The sequence below is a fragment of the Lissotriton helveticus genome, chromosome 6 (genome assembly GCF_964261635.1).
Source record: "Lissotriton helveticus chromosome 6, aLisHel1.1, whole genome shotgun sequence".
In the NCBI taxonomy this organism is placed as follows: Eukaryota; Metazoa; Chordata; class Amphibia; order Caudata; family Salamandridae; genus Lissotriton; species Lissotriton helveticus.
This window is the reverse complement of record NC_136067.1, coordinates 2093025142-2093042126: the sequence shown is the minus strand read 5'-3', so window position 1 is coordinate 2093042126 and position 16985 is coordinate 2093025142. Positions and strand designations below refer to the sequence as shown.

Below are 16985 nucleotides of genomic sequence, written 5' to 3'. Positions count from 1 at the left end.
CGCCGGGAAACCCACTGCGGGTAGCTGTGCGCGGTAAAAGTTTAAATAAAAAATAAAAATAAAAAAAAGTCTCTGTCTTTGTCGAACGGGGATATTGGGGCGCATGGAGAAGGACACTGTTGCCTGCAGCCTGTACAGTGTCTCATCAATGCAATTGTTTGGATCAGGGTTTTGGCTGTGAGGGAAGGAGGCTAAGTGTGGATTTTGTTTTATTCAGGGCTTGCATTGTCGCGTCGGTGGCTGCAGTTGATAGGTGCTGCAGCCTCAGGTTAAATGGACTCGGAGATTTCTAGTGGTAGCAGATGTGGTTGATTTGTTTTTAGTTTAATCATTTTATTGGTATAGTAATAAAGTACCAAGGTTACAATAAGGCATAAGATAGAACAATAGAATAATAAAACACATATTGTAAAAGGCTATTATGTTAAGGAACAATCTAATTCAGAGATAATGAGGAAAAGGATAAGGAAACCATCTTATGGATGAGAAATGAGTAAGAATAGTAAAGGGTACATATTACATCAGGTGATCGAAAAGTAAAGTTTATGTTTTATCAAAATAAAGAATAAGAAGAGAAAGAAAAAGGAGAAAGAGAAGTAAAACAAGAAGTGAAGGAGAAGGGGAGTGGGGAAGGGAAGAAAAATGAGGTAAGGGATCAAGGTATATAAGGGTGAGAGGATAGGTAAGTAGTAAAGGGAATCCAAAATAATTCAGGTTTGATTTTCTGAGATAATGTTGGTGATGAGACAGTAGATATTTTATGTTCATTGCAAATAAGGTTCCACCACGTCATTGTACACATTTTAGAATTATCTATCTAACAAGATAAAATCACTTTAAATGCAATGGAAATGAAAAGGTCAAACAATTTCAACTTTGGTTTAGCATCAGAGAAATCATCAGACAAGGACCCAAGAAATACATTTTGAATTGACAATGAAATATAACAGTTAAACATCTTGGAGGACATAGACCAAATGGAATTCCAAAATGTAAAAACATTGGGACAGTAATATATTAGATGTAACAAAGTGCCATCCGAGGAAAGACAAGACCAACAAAAGGTAGAGGAAGAAGGATTAATCTTATGAATGTGAATCGGAATGCAAACCGCTCTGTTGTAAAGAAAAAATGAAAATTGAGTAATGTTAGCAGCTTTTGCGGTAGTGAATATTTTATGCCAGATCTGTTAGTGGGGAGGGTTATAGATAGGTCTTGTTCCCAGGCTAGTTTGATAGTAGATTTTGGTCTATCAGATATGGGAGTGGACAAAAGCTTGTATATAACAGAAGCTTTGCGAATGGAGTCGGGGAGAATTGTGTCCAATGGGGTCATGTATGTAACAGGAATGGTGTCATAAGAAAAATATTTGGATGACAACAATGACTGTAGGCATTGGATATTTGTGAGTATTGGGGAAAGTAGGATAGAGGTAAATTATAATGTTTCTGTAGTGCAGTGAAGGGAATAACAGAGTTATCCAGTATTGGGGTATCTTTCATAGATTCACATTCCTGAATCATTCCCCGTCGCCGAGGCAGGAGTCCCACGGTAACAATATATACAATAGCAGTGCCTAGAATTTTTTTTTTTGTAGTTGGCTGAAAAGACTATAGGCCCAACTAGGCCCAAAACTTAGCAGCCAATCTACCTCATTATGTAAAAAGAACTGAAACAGGAGTTCCAACCAATCAGCTGTCCGCACCCTATAGAACCTTCTCCTCAGATTTTCACCGCACGTCGTGTGGAAGAGAGTCTCCCTGAGTGCCTACTCAGTTTTCTACTTTTTTCTTCAGGATGTCTGAAAAGAAAGCCCTTTTCAAGGCCTGTGGGACCTGAAATAAAAAGAGGGTCCATGTGGATGACCAGCACTCTGACTGCATTTACTGTCTGCATCCCTCTCACATTGTGAAGGATTGCAGGATTTGCCGCACCTTCCCTGCCTAAACTATCAGGGACAGGGAGGCAAGGGTTCTTTTATGGCTCAAATCATCTTCTACAGATAATGAGGACAGGGCCTCTTCTTCAAGCAAAAGAGCCAGATCCAAAGATAGCTCTACTCCTGAGAGAAAGAAACATCTTAAATCTTCTCATAGAGCTACAGAACCCTCAAGGAGGTCATCCACTCCTCCCCTTGGATCTCCATCGACTACAACTTCAGGATCTTCATCTAAAATTGTGAGTACAGCACAGACTAAAACTGTTGCTCTGGTGTCGTCTCACACTGTATCTGTGACTTCTACCACCTCAAGCTCTTCTGTTACGGTGTCTACTTCTGCTATCACCTCTCCTATGGTGTCAGCGAAGGTTTTCTCTAAAAAATCTTCTGGGGCTAAGGCTATTTCCTCAAAAACATCGTCGACGACCGTTCAAAGACATTGTCGATGAAGAGCCCGTTGACGACAGCCCCGTCGACAGTCCCGTCGACGTCAGCCCTGTCGACGGAGGTCTCGTCGACGAAGATTCCATCGACGCCAGCCCCGTCAACGACGAGCTCATCTGCGGTAATTTTATCAATGAGCCAGCCGCTTTCAGCGCATCTGCTTTCCAAGACACCACCTACAAGAGTGCAATATTCTCATTTTCAAATGAAGACCTATCAGAGACAGGACTATTCTAATATTTCCCCACTTCTGCCATCGCACATTTTGGAAACATATGTAGAGGAGGAATCGGATGAGGATGAAGATGAAGAAGGTCCCTTTGGAATTGCACGTCGTCCTTCAGATTTGCGAATCAAATGTCAGGAAGAGGATGAAGAAGATATGCAAGAGCATTACTATCAGGAAGATTTGTCTACACCTTGCTATAGACAATCATACAGACCTCCACATTTGGAGGAGACAAGTCCTCTCCCTCCATCTTTAATTCAAGACTTGCAGGCCATGTTGGCAGACTACCGCCAAAGATTCCCCTCTACACCATCCACGCCAGCTGTGCCTCCTGCACCAGTGGATGTACCTAGGCCTCCATCACCACAGGTTCCAGTGTCGCCAAGACACACCATGGACCCTACACCGCAAGACGATCAGAATACCTCCTCCTTGGATGAAGATGGAAGGGAGGAAGGCGAGTTGCCTAATGACAATACAACTACAGATCCTTGGGATGATTACACAATCCCCATGCCTTCACCTCCTGTGCCGCAGCCCTCGGATTCCCCACCAGAGGATATTGGCGGCTTTCACAACATTATGCAATGGGCTGCTACAAGGTTTCAACTGCCAGTAACTGTTGAGCAGTCAAACTGTTTTTTACATGATTTCAAAGAGGGGTATAGGAAGATCACCAGGGCTATACCTATTATAGATTTTATTTGGAAGGAAGGTCTTAACATTATGAAGACCCCAGCTTCTATTCCGGCGGTTCTTCCTCATATTGAGAAAAAGTATCGAGCACCGCCAGACACTCCATCTTGTCTGTTGGGCCATCCACCCCCGGACTCTGTGATATCTCAAGCTGCTCAACAGAGGTCCAAAAATCCATCCACTCCTATTTCAACACCGCCGGACATGGAGGGCAGGAGACTAGATCTTATAGGAAAGAAGTTCTCCACCAATGCTGCAGCTTCTGTTAAAGCAGCGAATTCCTTGGCAATCCTTGCCCGCTATGACCGACAGATGTGGTTGGATCTGTCGGAGTTCATAAATTTGATACCAGAAGATCGACAGCAGGAAGCACGCAAAATAGTGCTGGAAGGAGAGAGGGCGGCATCATAAATAAGAGACTGCGCCCTAGACATCGCAAACACTAACTTTAGACAGTTAGCAGGTGCAGCAGTCCTCAGGCGACAGGGCTGGCTCAGAGCTACCTCCTTCAGACCGGAAGTTCAAACTAAGATCTTGGATATGGCTTACGACGATGACTCATTCTTTGGTAAACACATAGACGACGCCTTACTGGCAATCAAGACGGATACCGACACCGCCAAATCACTTGGTACCCTGCAATATAAAAGAGGCTCTTTTAGAGGGGCAAGAGGTCGCGGTTTTTCCTCCAGAGGAAATTACCACAACCATCAGAACAGGCAGTATCAATCCCAGTACAAACAGCCATACCACCAATCTTCATACAGACAACCTACCTCCAGTAATTTCTCTCGTCAGGGAGGAAGACGACGAACAAACAATCAAGGACGAGATTCCAACAAACGTCAATGAGCTCTGCCGGACGCCAGTCCAACATCCTCCCCTCCCTGTGGGCGCGAAGATCTCCGCATTTTACCAAGCAATGGCGGAACATTACTTCGGATCAGTGGGTCCTCGACCTAGTCAAGAACGGACACACTCTGGAGTTCTTAAAGAAACCACCTACAACCCTGCCCAGGGGTCCCCCTCCCCCTCGTCTTCACTTACTACTCAAAGAAGCCTTAAATATGTTCCACAAGAATGCAATAGAGAAGGTTCCCATCTTGCAAAAAGGAAAAGGATTTTACTCTCGCTTCATTCTCATAAAAAAGAAGTCGGGAGAGTGGCGCCCGATTTTGGATCTGCACAAACTCAACAAATTTCTAAAAAAAAAGAGTTTTTTGCATGGTGACGTTGGCAGATGTGCTCAATTGTCTCAACGAAGGAGATTTTATGGCTTCTCTGGACCTGGAAGACGCTTACTTTCACATCCCTATACACCCCAAACACCGCAAATACCTGAGATTCACAGTGGCTGGCGTCCACTTTCAGTTCAAGGTGCTCCCATTCGGTCTAAAATCCGCACCAAGAATATTTAAAAAGTGTTTAGCCCCAGTTTCTGCAGCACTGAGGTCGCAGGGAATACAAGTCTTTCCATACCTCAACGACTGGCTACTCAAAGGACCATCGAGACAGGCTACAAGACAAGCGGTCAAAAGCTCCCTCCGTCTATTCTCAAACCTAGGACTCACTCTCAATGCAAAGAAATGTCAACTGCAACCCCGTCAGGTGTTGACTTTTTTGGGAGCATCACTGGACACCTGACGCTGCAAGGCATTCCTGTCTCAGGAGCGACAGATCAAACTTCAAAAGCTGGCAAAACTAATCTCAGCAAAAAAGTCACTTTCAGTCCGAACATATGCTTCTCTTCTGGGGACGTGCTCGTCAGCGATCAGTCTAGTCCCATTGGCGAGACTCAGGATGAGGTCTCTGCAAGAAGAATTGCACCGACAATGGCGACAAGTAGGAGGCTCTTTCGACGATCGCATAAAGGTGACACCCAGAATGAGGCGGGCTCTTCTTTGGTGGTCAAAAGGAAACAATCTGTCACCGGGCCTCATGTTTCTCCCAACCATTCCGGAGTTTATCCTGACTACGGACGCTTCTATGGAAGGTTGGGGAGGTCACCTCCAGGACCTTCAGATTCAAGGGCGATGGTCTCACCAATATCGGCAGAAACACATCAACAGCCTAGAGTTAAGAGCCATTTTCCTGTCTCTGCAGGCGTTCCTACCGAGAATTGCAAATTCCTCAGTGCTGGTGCGTACAGACAATACCACCAGCATGTATTACATCAACAAACAAGGGGGGATGAGATCTCTCTCCCTCTCGCAGGAAGCTCATGATATGTGGGAGTGGGTCATACAACACGGCATAACCCTCAGAACGGAGCATGTGAAGGGTTTTCAAAACTCTCTAGTCGACAACCTCAGCAGATCTCTCACAGGTTGTCACGAATGGGAGCTAGAGCAAAATCAAGTGGCCAGGATCTTTCAAACATGGGGCACACCAACTCTGGATCTGTTTGCGACGCAACAGAACAGCAAATGCCTGTACTACGCCAGCAGATTTCCTCAACGGGGGTCAAGGGGAAATGCCCTGTCGATGAGATGGTCCGGAATCTTTGAATACGCCTTTCCCCCGATTCCTTTAATACCAAGGATACTACAAAAGATGAAGAGGGAACATTGCACTCTCCTCTTCATTGCTCCTCGCTGGCCGAGGCAGTACTGGTTCCAAGAACTACTCCTGCTATCTCAACAACCTCCACTTCGTCTCAAACCAACAATTTCAATGTTGACAAGGGAAGGAGGTCAGATTCTACACCCGGATACTCAATCGCTTCACTTGCACGCCTGGCTCCTGACTTCTTAGAGTTTAAGGATCTCTACATTTCTGCGGACTGCAGAGAGATTTTATCTCAAGCCCGCGCTCAGAGTACCATCAGGACATATCGTTTTAAATGGAGACGATTCTGTAGTTGGTGTGAAGCAAATATTATTCATCCGCTCCAGGCTCCACCTGAGGACAGCCTTCCTTACTTGCTGTCGCTGGCCAAGGCAGGTCTGGTATTCTCTTCTATTAAAGTACATCTGGCCGCTATATCCAGATTCAGGAAAAGTTCTAACAAGCTATCACTATGCTCTTCCTCATTGATAAAGCAATTTCTTAAGGGGTTATTCCGAGCTTTCCCTCCAATCCAACCTCCACCTCCTGAATGGGACCTCAATATCGTTTTGTCCCAATTAATGAGGAGGCCCTTCGAGCCTTTTCACAGAGATGACCTGAAGTTTCTAACCTGGAAAGTAGCTATTTTACTAGCTTTCGCTTCAGCCCGGAGAGTCAGCGAGATACAAGCTTTCACGATTGCAGAGCCTTTCCTACATTTCTCTAAGGACTATGTAACCCTGAGAATCAATCCAAAGTTCATTCCTAAGGTACCATCTCAATTTCATATTAATCAGCCGGTAAAGCTAAAGACTTTTTTCCCGGATCCTGTCACACTGGCAGAAAGGGCCCTGCACTCACTTGATGTGAAAGGTGTCTAAAGTAAAAACTAAGGACATAAGAAAATCTAACCAGCTATTTCTTGCTTATGGACAGGTCACACTAGGACAAGCAGTGACGAAAGAAACTATAGCTAGATGGTTATCCTCTGTAATCCAATTCTGTCACAAGAAGGCTAACAGACCTTTAATCAGAAAGGTTAAAGCACATTCCACCAGAATGATGTCGGCGTCGACAGCCTTATTTGCTGGGGTCACGCTGGAGAACATTTGCTGAGCTGCTACATGGAAAAGTGTCCATACTTTTACAAAGCACTACTGCTTGCAGTCGGCATCACATGATGATACAGCAGTGGGAGAAGCGGTGCTGCAGCATCTTCTTCACTAAGGTTAGACTTTTTAGGTCTCTCACATTATATTGATGTTATAAAAATATGTATGATTTACTGTAATGTTTCTGCTTATCAAATGCTGTCTTTATTATGAACTATATTATATGAAGGTTTTTTCTACATATATGTATATTTACATTTTAGTGCTCTATAACCTTCCGGTTGTGTGGGGGATATGTACAATTACGGTTTGTCTCCCACCTTCCGCTAACGACAGATATGGCTTTACTGCTTGCTATTCTGATTCAGGCATGTGAATCTATGAAAGATACCCCAATACTGGATAAGAAAACAAGTTACTTACCTGTAACTACTGTTATCCAGTATTTGTATCTTTCATAGATTCACATGCACCCACACTCCTCCCCAGCAAGGCAGTTCTTTCTTTAGGATACATACTTCTCACTTGTGCTGGGAAAATCTGAGGAGAACTGCCTCAGCTGGGAAGGTTCTAGAGGGTGCAGACAGCTGATTGGTTGGAACTCCTGTTTCAGTTCTTTTTACATAATGAGGTAGATAAGCTGCTAAGTTTTGGGCCTATAGTCTTTTCAGCCTACTACAAAACAAAGTTTCTAGGCACTGTTATTGTATATATTGTTACCGTGGGACTCCCGCCTCTACGACGGGGAATGATTCAGGCATGTGAATCTATGAAAGATACCAATACTGGATAACTGTAGTTACAGGTAAGTAAGGAGAGAGTGGACAACTTTGTCTGGTACCTCTTAGTAAATTAAAATTTGGGGACAGAAGACCATTGACAGAAATAGATGCACGAGGTTCAAGATACAATAACCTAATAAATGAAATACATTTGGGACCAAACCGAACCAATGTAGATTTTTGAACATGAATGGCCAATTTACACGAGCAAATGCTTTTTCTGCATCGAGAGATAATGCAGCTAGAAGATCAGGATATCTTTTCCCCAGAGTGAGAACGTTAGAAAACATCCTAGCATTATCAGAGGTAAGTCAACCTCTAACAAAACCGAATTGGTCAGGTTTGATTAATAGGGATATAACGTTATCCAATCCAGAAGCGAGAATTTTTGCGAAAATTTTACAATCATAATTAATTCATCTGATTGGGTGATAATTTTGACATAGGGTATGATCTTTGTCTGATTTAGGGATGATTATAATGAGAGCATATAAAAAGAATCCCTCATGTTTTGATTTAGATATGAAGGAATTAAAAAGTTCAAGTAAATGAGGGGAAAATAGAGGAAAAAGAAGAGATTAGTTCAATGGAAAAACCATCTGGGCAGGGATCCCGGACCCTCCTCAAAGCTTTAATGGCGTCAAGGATCTCTTGAAGAGAAATATCTTTTTCAAGGGGAGATATAGCGTCAGGCAGAGACGGAGGAGAAGGAAGACCATCAAAGAAAGAATGGGTATTACAATCAGAGGGAATTGTATCATCCATGTACAGAGAATGATAATAGGATTGGAAAGCATTAACAATATCTGAATTAGAATGAAATAATGTATTAGTAGTAGTGTAGGACCGATGTTTTTCTTTTCCGATTTGACTTTTAAATAGTTGGCCAACATTTTACCTGCTTTATTTTGACCCCCGTGATATTTGGATTTTATTTTGAGTAAAATATTGCCAGCATCAGTTGTAGACGACAAGAAGGATTATATGTGAAGAAAGAATGTTAACGAGATTTAATGTGTTTAAGAGTAGAGATGTACTGGGAATTCAGTAATTTCTTCTTTTTGGCCGTGTATGTAATGGTGAAAGCCCTAAAGGATGCTTTAAAGTTGTCCCGATTTTTATTGATGGAAGTATCACTAGCTTTGTTGAACATAAAAAACTCATTTATGAAAGAGGTAGCCTCAAATATATAGGATTGGTCAGACAGAACAGAGTTGTTAAATCTCCACCGGGCATGTTTGGAATTGGTGAGGGAAAGATCGAAACAGGAGTCAGAAATAAAAATGGATCTAATTTCTGAAGACTGAACAGAGGGAAATAAGGCTTTTGAAACCAAAATATAATCAATACGTGACATAGTATGATGAACATTTGAGAGAAAAGTAAATTCATATTCATCAGGATTGCAAGTTTTCCATACATAGAAAAGTGGACAAGAGGCAATAGCAGACTGAAATAAATTATGACACTTATAAGATTTAAATTTGCATTTTGATTTTCTATCAGAAAAGGATCAAGCCAATTTTTAAAGTCTCCAGCAACAATATTATTGGAATTGGTAATGGAAGACAGTTTTAATTTAATCATATTCCGAAAATTAGGATCAGGTTTAACTGGTCCATAAATATTGTAGAGAGTGATCATCTTATTATGAACCTTGTCCTGAAGTATTGCCATCGTCCATTTGTGTAATATTCGGTGGACAAAATTTGAATTTGTAAAGATATATACCTTTGCGGTTAACTGCAGGTGAATAAACAACCTGGCCCACCCACTGACGATTAAGCTTAAGAGATTTAACATCATTACAGTGGGTTTCCTGCAAAAAAGCAATTTGACAATTTAACTTTGATATATGAGAGAGTACATTCTGACGCTTGACAGGGTGACCCAAACAACAGAAGTTCCACGACACAACATTAAGCATATATCACTTCAAAGACAAGGGTACAGAAACAATGACGACAAACTGCAGAGACAACAATGAAAGAGAAAAGACACCATTTGTCAATAACAAGGCAACAAATAGTAATGATGAAGAGCATGAGAGGATCAAGAGAGAAAATCCATATAGGGTTATAAAGGGAGGAAGAAAAGGGAAAAAGTGATAAAAGGAAAAGGAAAGAGATGAATAAGGTAGAAGGGAGTACAAACTGATGACACATTGCACACATAACGAGGAAGAAAGAAATACACCATTTATTAATAATAAATAACACTAACCAATAGTGGAGAATATGAAGAAATAAGGGAGAAAAAACTCATGACGGTTTGCAGGGGAAGAAAAAGGACCGAGGAAAAGAGAAAAGAAAAAGGCAATAAAAAAAGAAAGCAATTATCCTAGATGATTGATAACTGAAGAGAATTAAGAAGATTATAAAGACGCACATACAAAAATAGTCATGTACATGTAAGAAAAATGAAGGGGATAAAAATAAAAATAGGGAGGATGAAGGAAGTGAAACAAAGTAAGAAGGGAAAAAGAGTTAGAAGAAGAAAACAGAAGAGATGACAGATCAAAGACAAAAAGCCAGATCTGTAAAAAGCAGAGTAAGAGAGAGAAACTGGGCATGTCCGCACCTGAGGACAAGACAGACAACTTAGAGAGCTGGAGAGGAAGAGGATAAAAGGAGGAGATGATATAAAATGTAGTGTAGGTGAAATAGAAGAGAAGAAATTATATTATTGGACCACAGAAGACCTCAATAAATGAGGAACCTTGAAAATTTAGACCAGAGGTAACAATAACGATTGTAAAACATTAGCAAGTAACAATTATAATAGTGTTAAAGCATAAAGATTTCAAATACAGTGCGCTGAGGTGTCCATAGACAGTCGAGCAATAGAATGTAAGAATTGCTTTAGCTTGAGAGGATCTTCAAAAGTGCGGGAGACACCTTCATGTGTGATTTTGCAAAACAAGGATGCAGGATGCCATAACCGATATTCATAGATCTCATTTGAGGTTGGAGGGCTAGGAATTCTTTGCATCTAGCATTAGTAGCATTGGAGAGATCCTACAAAATGAAGATGTTATGACCTGACCAAACAAGATGACGTTTCTCTCTGGCAATCTTGAGTACAGGCGTCAAGTCAGTAAATTCAAGGAATAGCATAATTATGCAGAGTGGTTTAGTAGAATAGAGTTGAGAATGACCAAGATGATGAGCTTGTTGGATGTTGAGGGGAGCTGAAAACTAAAGATCGAGGAGGTCAGCCAAGAATTTCTTCAAAAAAGAAAGGAGATCCGGTCCTTCAATATTTTTTTCCAGTCCATACAGGCGAAGATTGTTCCTTCGGTTGTGATTTTCCAAATCCTCAGTGTAGAGTTTGAGTTTATGAATTTCTTGTTCTAACAGGGGAATTTTAGTAGTCGCATCTTGAAGGTTACTTATCCACTGCTCCATTTCGGACATTTTACCTTCCATGTTGATCCATCGGTCTTCGATCAATTGAAATTGTTCGTTGGTGGCACTCATGAACGGTTTTAAAGCACGAAGTTCCTCCAAAATGGAATCTAAGACCGGGCAGGAAGAAGATTGAATTGGTTTGGCGCCAGATGAAGATGATCTCGAGGAAGAAATGGTTTCATTGGCCATCTTGATGAGGTAGACTTGACGCCGGGGAGTGGAATGATTTTTAAAAGTATTGATCCTTCCCATATATAAGAGTCACAGAATTGTGGAAAGCACCCAGAGTGAGCAACTACAGCATACACAATGCAAATGGTGTGTATGACGAAATATGAAAACAGGTAAGTGATATGCGATGATGGACGGTTCACAGCCGTCCAGAAGGTAACTCACTTGTGAGAGAAAATTGAGGTCAGTCAGCAAATGGTCGTCATGTCAAAAGGAGTAGGATGGCGATATCCACAACCTCTCCACAGCATGACAATAGGTAGACAGACCTATGTATGGAAGCACACACAGTAAAAGCCAGTCACAAATACGCATGGACGAGAGAAATAAAGGCAGAAGCAGTTGGCACTGAAGAGAGGAGGCTCTGAGTGAGAGACAATGTCAACAGCTACTCCTTGTAAGGCAGAGAACTTGATAATAAAGAAGAGAGGGCATGAAGTAGCAATACCAGGTTTTGCTCAAAAATGCCCGTTCATCAGAAAGCCCATCATTTCTATCATATGCATTATGCAGTAGCAAAAAAAAAATAGAAGAAATGGTATAAAATACCAAAGTTGTATGTCTGCAGCATCATTGGGGGCTACTCGTGAAGCTCTCGTCATCCGTGATAGTCGTCGCGCATACAAAATGGCGGCTGTTAGCGTTATGAGGTAAATAAGAGTTATGTTCAAAACATGCCAAAAATAAGTGCCCCACCTTCATAAAGCACTCCAAACGCGAACCGCCATAAAGCTAAGAGCTAACTTTACCCACTGGCCAAATGGCAGGCTGTTTAAGCAGTTGTAATCCTCTTCCGGACTCCGTGCTGTATTGGAGCTCAAAGGAGAGCCGCCTTCCTGCGCGGCCCGGTAGCCACGTCCAAGATGTGGTAAAGATGTCAAGTGAAAGAGAATCAACCCAAGAATAGTGTCTAGAGTCATAGGTAGGAAGAAGCACTAGATATTTTTGCATTGGGAAGTGAATTCATATTAAAGTGCATTTCATTAGAGCAGGAATAAAAAAACAGTGTTCATTATATATTGTACACAGGATTAAATGTGTTAGTTCAGACAGCAAACATTCATCAGTAGTACATCCTTAGATTCACTCTTTGCTCTAACACCAACGCTTCTCAAATTGTTTGCATAATCCATTCTCCTATAGTCAATTCTTTCAAGTTCCTTTAACTTCTTCATTTTCTGTATCCATTCTTCAAACCTGAGGGTAGCTGTCGATCTCTATTTTGTGCGGTTTAAAGATCTCATCGCCTGATGATGTGAAATACAGCGTCACGTTTATTTTAGACCCCTACACCAGGCTCCCCCTGCATGCCCAACATGCTACACAGGGTCCGGGGCTACAACACATTGTCCACTTACCCGCAGCTATTTAAACACAGACTCCCAAAAGGGCTTGATGTTTACATAGTCCCATAACATATGCTTCCAGTTCCTAATCTCATTGATACATTTTGAGCTGGTAGATGGATTAAGATCTGTAAATTTGTTAATCTGCTCTGAAGTTACGTACAGCTCATATATCGAAAAATACTGAATACAGTGGAGGTTCCTTGGAAAACTGATAGCCTAGATCCGATTCCCGAGCTGCTTTGGTTATATTGTGATTTCCAGCTTCCTTGGCTACTAATTTCTTCTAAGCTCTTGCTATGTAACCGGTACTAGATGGGTGACAGAATGTCTCCCTAAGGACTTCCGCCCTCTCTCTAACCTGTCTGCTCGAAAAAGAATTTCTCAACTGCAGGGTTTTGGAGAAACTACTTGTGAAGTGAATATTACATTTTTGTCTAGCTTCTTCTACTGTGATGAAACTTTCTTGATTCTGTAATTTCTTTAGTTCCCACACATCATTCTCGGCCCATTTTGGTATCATGGTAGACAATTCTTCAGGGAATTCAGGTTTTTTCCACAGTGATAAGTCTTCTTCCCACCTATATGTCATAGCCCTTCTAATCCATAAAAGCACCTATTTGACAAACAAGTCTGAAATGTAATATTTTTCTATTTTTCAGGATTTAAACATTTGCAAGTGAAGCTCTGTGAGCCATACATCCCTGCCATTACCCTTACGAGGATTGTATTATATTGACATATTCATTTCCAGTATCACAAGTCAATTCAGTATCTGAGATGAGGCTGCTACGTAATATAAATATAATTCTAAATTGGGAATGCCCAATCAACTTTCTCTAACTGCAGGCAAGGTTTTTCTTTGCAACTCTTGGCCACTCACTTCCCCACATGAATAAAGTTACAAACCATTTTTTAAAACCAAGTATATTTATGTAACAAGAGAGTGTCTGAAACTAACCATTTTAATTATATTAATTCTATCTACTATTGAGAGAGGAATATGGGGGCACTTACAAAAAATCTTCTTTAGTTTAGATTGCAAACTATCAGAGAGAAATGTCACCTGGTCATGTGGAAATGTATATTGCCCCAGTATTGGAACTTTCATAGATTCCCATGCTTTTGTATCATTCCCCGTCGTCGGAATGGGAGTCTCGGTAACAAAAATATCATAGCAGTAGGTACAAAAGAGAAAGAAAAAGGCCTAGGCCTCATTCCCTTTTGTAGCATATCACCCTCTTTTTGTAAAAGAGACCAAACTCTAGGCGTCAGCCAATCAGACGTGCCTCACCCCTTAGAACCCTCCAGAAGGAACCTCAGAGCCTCAGATTTTCTACCGCACGTTGTGCTAGGGAGTCTCCATTGAGCTCTGCTCTATTCCACTCTTTAAAAAGGATCTCTTAAATTTGACTTCAGGATGGAGGACAAGGAGAAGAAGCCCCCTTTCAAACCCTGTTCGACCTGCGGCAGGAAAAGGTTGTTTGTTGAAGACAAACACAAGGACTGCATCTACTGTTTGTACCCAGATCATAAGGCAGAAGACTGCAAGATTTGCCGCACGCTTTCTACCAAGACATTCCGAGATTGTGCTGGTAGCTGTTGACCTGGCTGCAGAGGCAAAAGGAAAGGAAGCATGGAGTTTCCAGTGACAGTGAGGAGTCTTCTTCAGCTGTTTCCTCAAAAAGGTCAGTTAAAAGGGGTAGAGGTTCTCCATCTTCCTCTGTGGAACACCCCTCTAAGGCTTCTAAAAAGACCACCAGAGAGTCTAAAAGCCTAAGTCCAGAAAAATCTCCTCACCTCGGTGTACAGGAGAAGGCAGGACCAGCTATGGCTTTTAAGGGTGAGAAGACAGACCCAGCATTCAAAAAACCCTCTTCACAATCTTAAGAGAGGAGTTCTAAATCCTCTACGACGAAGACGTCGACGGGGGTCCCGTCGACGAAGAAAATGAAGCCGGGATTGAAATAGGTCTCGACGACGTGCTCGTCGATGGGAGAGTCGTCGATGAAGATATCGTCGTCGAGGAAGAAAGCGTCGATGGAACACTCATCAACTTCGACAGTAGGTATACCGACGACATCGTTGACGAAGGCTTCGTCGACGGGTACAATGACATCGTCGACGAGGAAGACATCACCGTCGACGATGGTGACGACGACGATGTCGTCGACGATTTCGACGACAGTCTCGTCGACGAGTGCGTCGACTTTGACGACTTTGACGACGACGACGGCAGGCTCGACTACGGCTTCATCGACGAGGACATCAACCACGCCAATCTCGTCGACGAGAGTAATACCATCGTTGACGGAGCCGTCGACGGTGATTGCTACGGAGAGAAGAGTGACAGTCTCACTTACAAGGATAACGCCAGAGATGATGTCTCCAGGGAAAGTGGCTCCTTTACCTCCAACTTTACTGTTTGAACAGGGGGAGTCAGATGAGGATGGCAGGGACTTTTTTGAATATGCCAATAGTCCATCCCAACTTATGGTCAAGTGTCAGGACACAGATTCAGAGGGTGCATATGACCAAGGCGAAGAAGAGTATCGTCAAGGGGCCCACTCACAGGGATTTACAGAGCAGGAGATGGTTTCAGTACTAACTTCATTCCTGCAGGACCTCCATAAGATGTTGCAGGACTACAAATCCAAGGCAGCTGGGACAGTCCAACGTCCAGCGATACCTACGGATCCTGCCTCTACGGCTATTCCGGTGATACCGGTTCAAGCATCCCCTCAGCCGCAGCCTTCAGTTCCACAAGCTCCTTCAAGGCCGGCAGATTACCAGGTTGAGGACGAATCCTCGGATGAGGATCAAGAGTCAGACCATTACACTGATGAATATAATGACTACGTCATCCCGGACCCGGCATCTCCAGTTGCGGATCCGGTGGACTCCCCTCCTGCAGACATAGGGGGTTTTCACCAGTTGATGGAGAGGGCAGCAGGAAGATTCAAGTTGGCAATGCCTGCGCAGACAACAGATTGTTTTCTTTATGATTTTAAAGAAACTCACCGCAAAACAACAAGGTCTATACCAATTGTTGACTATATATGGGAGGAAGGCGTTAAGGCGATGAAGAATCCAGCGACGGTGGTCCCTGTGCTACCGCGTCTGGATACCAAGTACAAAGCACCGAATGACGGACCAGCTGCCTTAACGGGCCACCCTAAACCAGATTCAGTCATTTCGCAGGCGGCACAGAGGAAATCACGAAATCCCTCTGCTCCATTGACGGCTCCTCTGGATAAGGAAGGACAGAGACTGGATAACGCTGGCAAACGGTTCTCGTCAATGGCTAGCCTTTTAGTGCAAGCTGCCAACGCTCTGGCAATATTGGGGAGATACGACTGCTATCTCTGGTGTGATCTAGCCCCGTTCCTGGAACAGCTTCCTCCGGAATCCACTGCGGAGGCAAAGAAAATCTTGCAGGAAGTTGAGGCAACTTCCATGGAGGTAATAGACTGCGCCATGGACATCGCGACAACGGCTTTTCGTACTTTGGCTGGAGCGGCAGTCCTACGTCGCCATGGGTGGTTGAAGGCTACCTGGTTTCGGCCAGAAATACAGAACAAGGTCCTGGATCTTCCTTCGATGAAGAGGCGTTATTTGGTAAACTAATAGATGACACTCTCCAGAGATTATAAAGGACACGGAGACCGCCAAGTCCTTGGGCACTCTCCAGTACCGCAAGTTCCCCTTTAGGGGCACAAGAGGCAGAGGAAATAGTTACAGGGGATCTTACCAGCAACAACGCTATTCCTCTAATGGATCTGGTTATCAGCAGAACCGCCAGTCTTACCAACAAAGACAAGGCCAGTCTTCAAATTACTCTAGGCCCTACAACAAGGGCAAACAGGCTCACCGAAGACGGGATACGTCCAAACGCCAATAGCGGCCTCCTGGCTCTGCCTACTGTTCCCTCCTCCAGGAAATCATCAGTTGGAGGCAGGGTAACCAAATACCTTCAAAATTGGTCCAAAATTACATCGGACCGCTCGGTGATCAACATCATAAAACAAGGACATACTTTGGAGTTTACGGAAGTCCCACCACCCAGGCCCCCGGCAGCCATTCCATCAAAAAAGCTGCGTCTCCTGAGGCTCGAAGTTCAACAGATGCTCCGGAAGGGAGCAATAGAGCCGGTCCCCACCAATCAAAAGGGACAAGGATTTTATTCCAGGTTTTTCCTGGTAAAAAAAGACGCTGGAAACATGGCGCCCCATTTTAGACCTCAGGGAGC

The 16985-nt window shown here is 43.0% G+C and overlaps 1 protein-coding gene across 9 annotated transcripts in view; it reads left to right on the top strand.

The window, feature by feature from the left end:
- LOC144764028 (uncharacterized) overlaps positions 1–16985 on the top strand; it is a 1051947-nt gene that overhangs the window by 899450 nt on the left and 135512 nt on the right. The gene's annotated exons all lie outside the window — the stretch shown is intronic.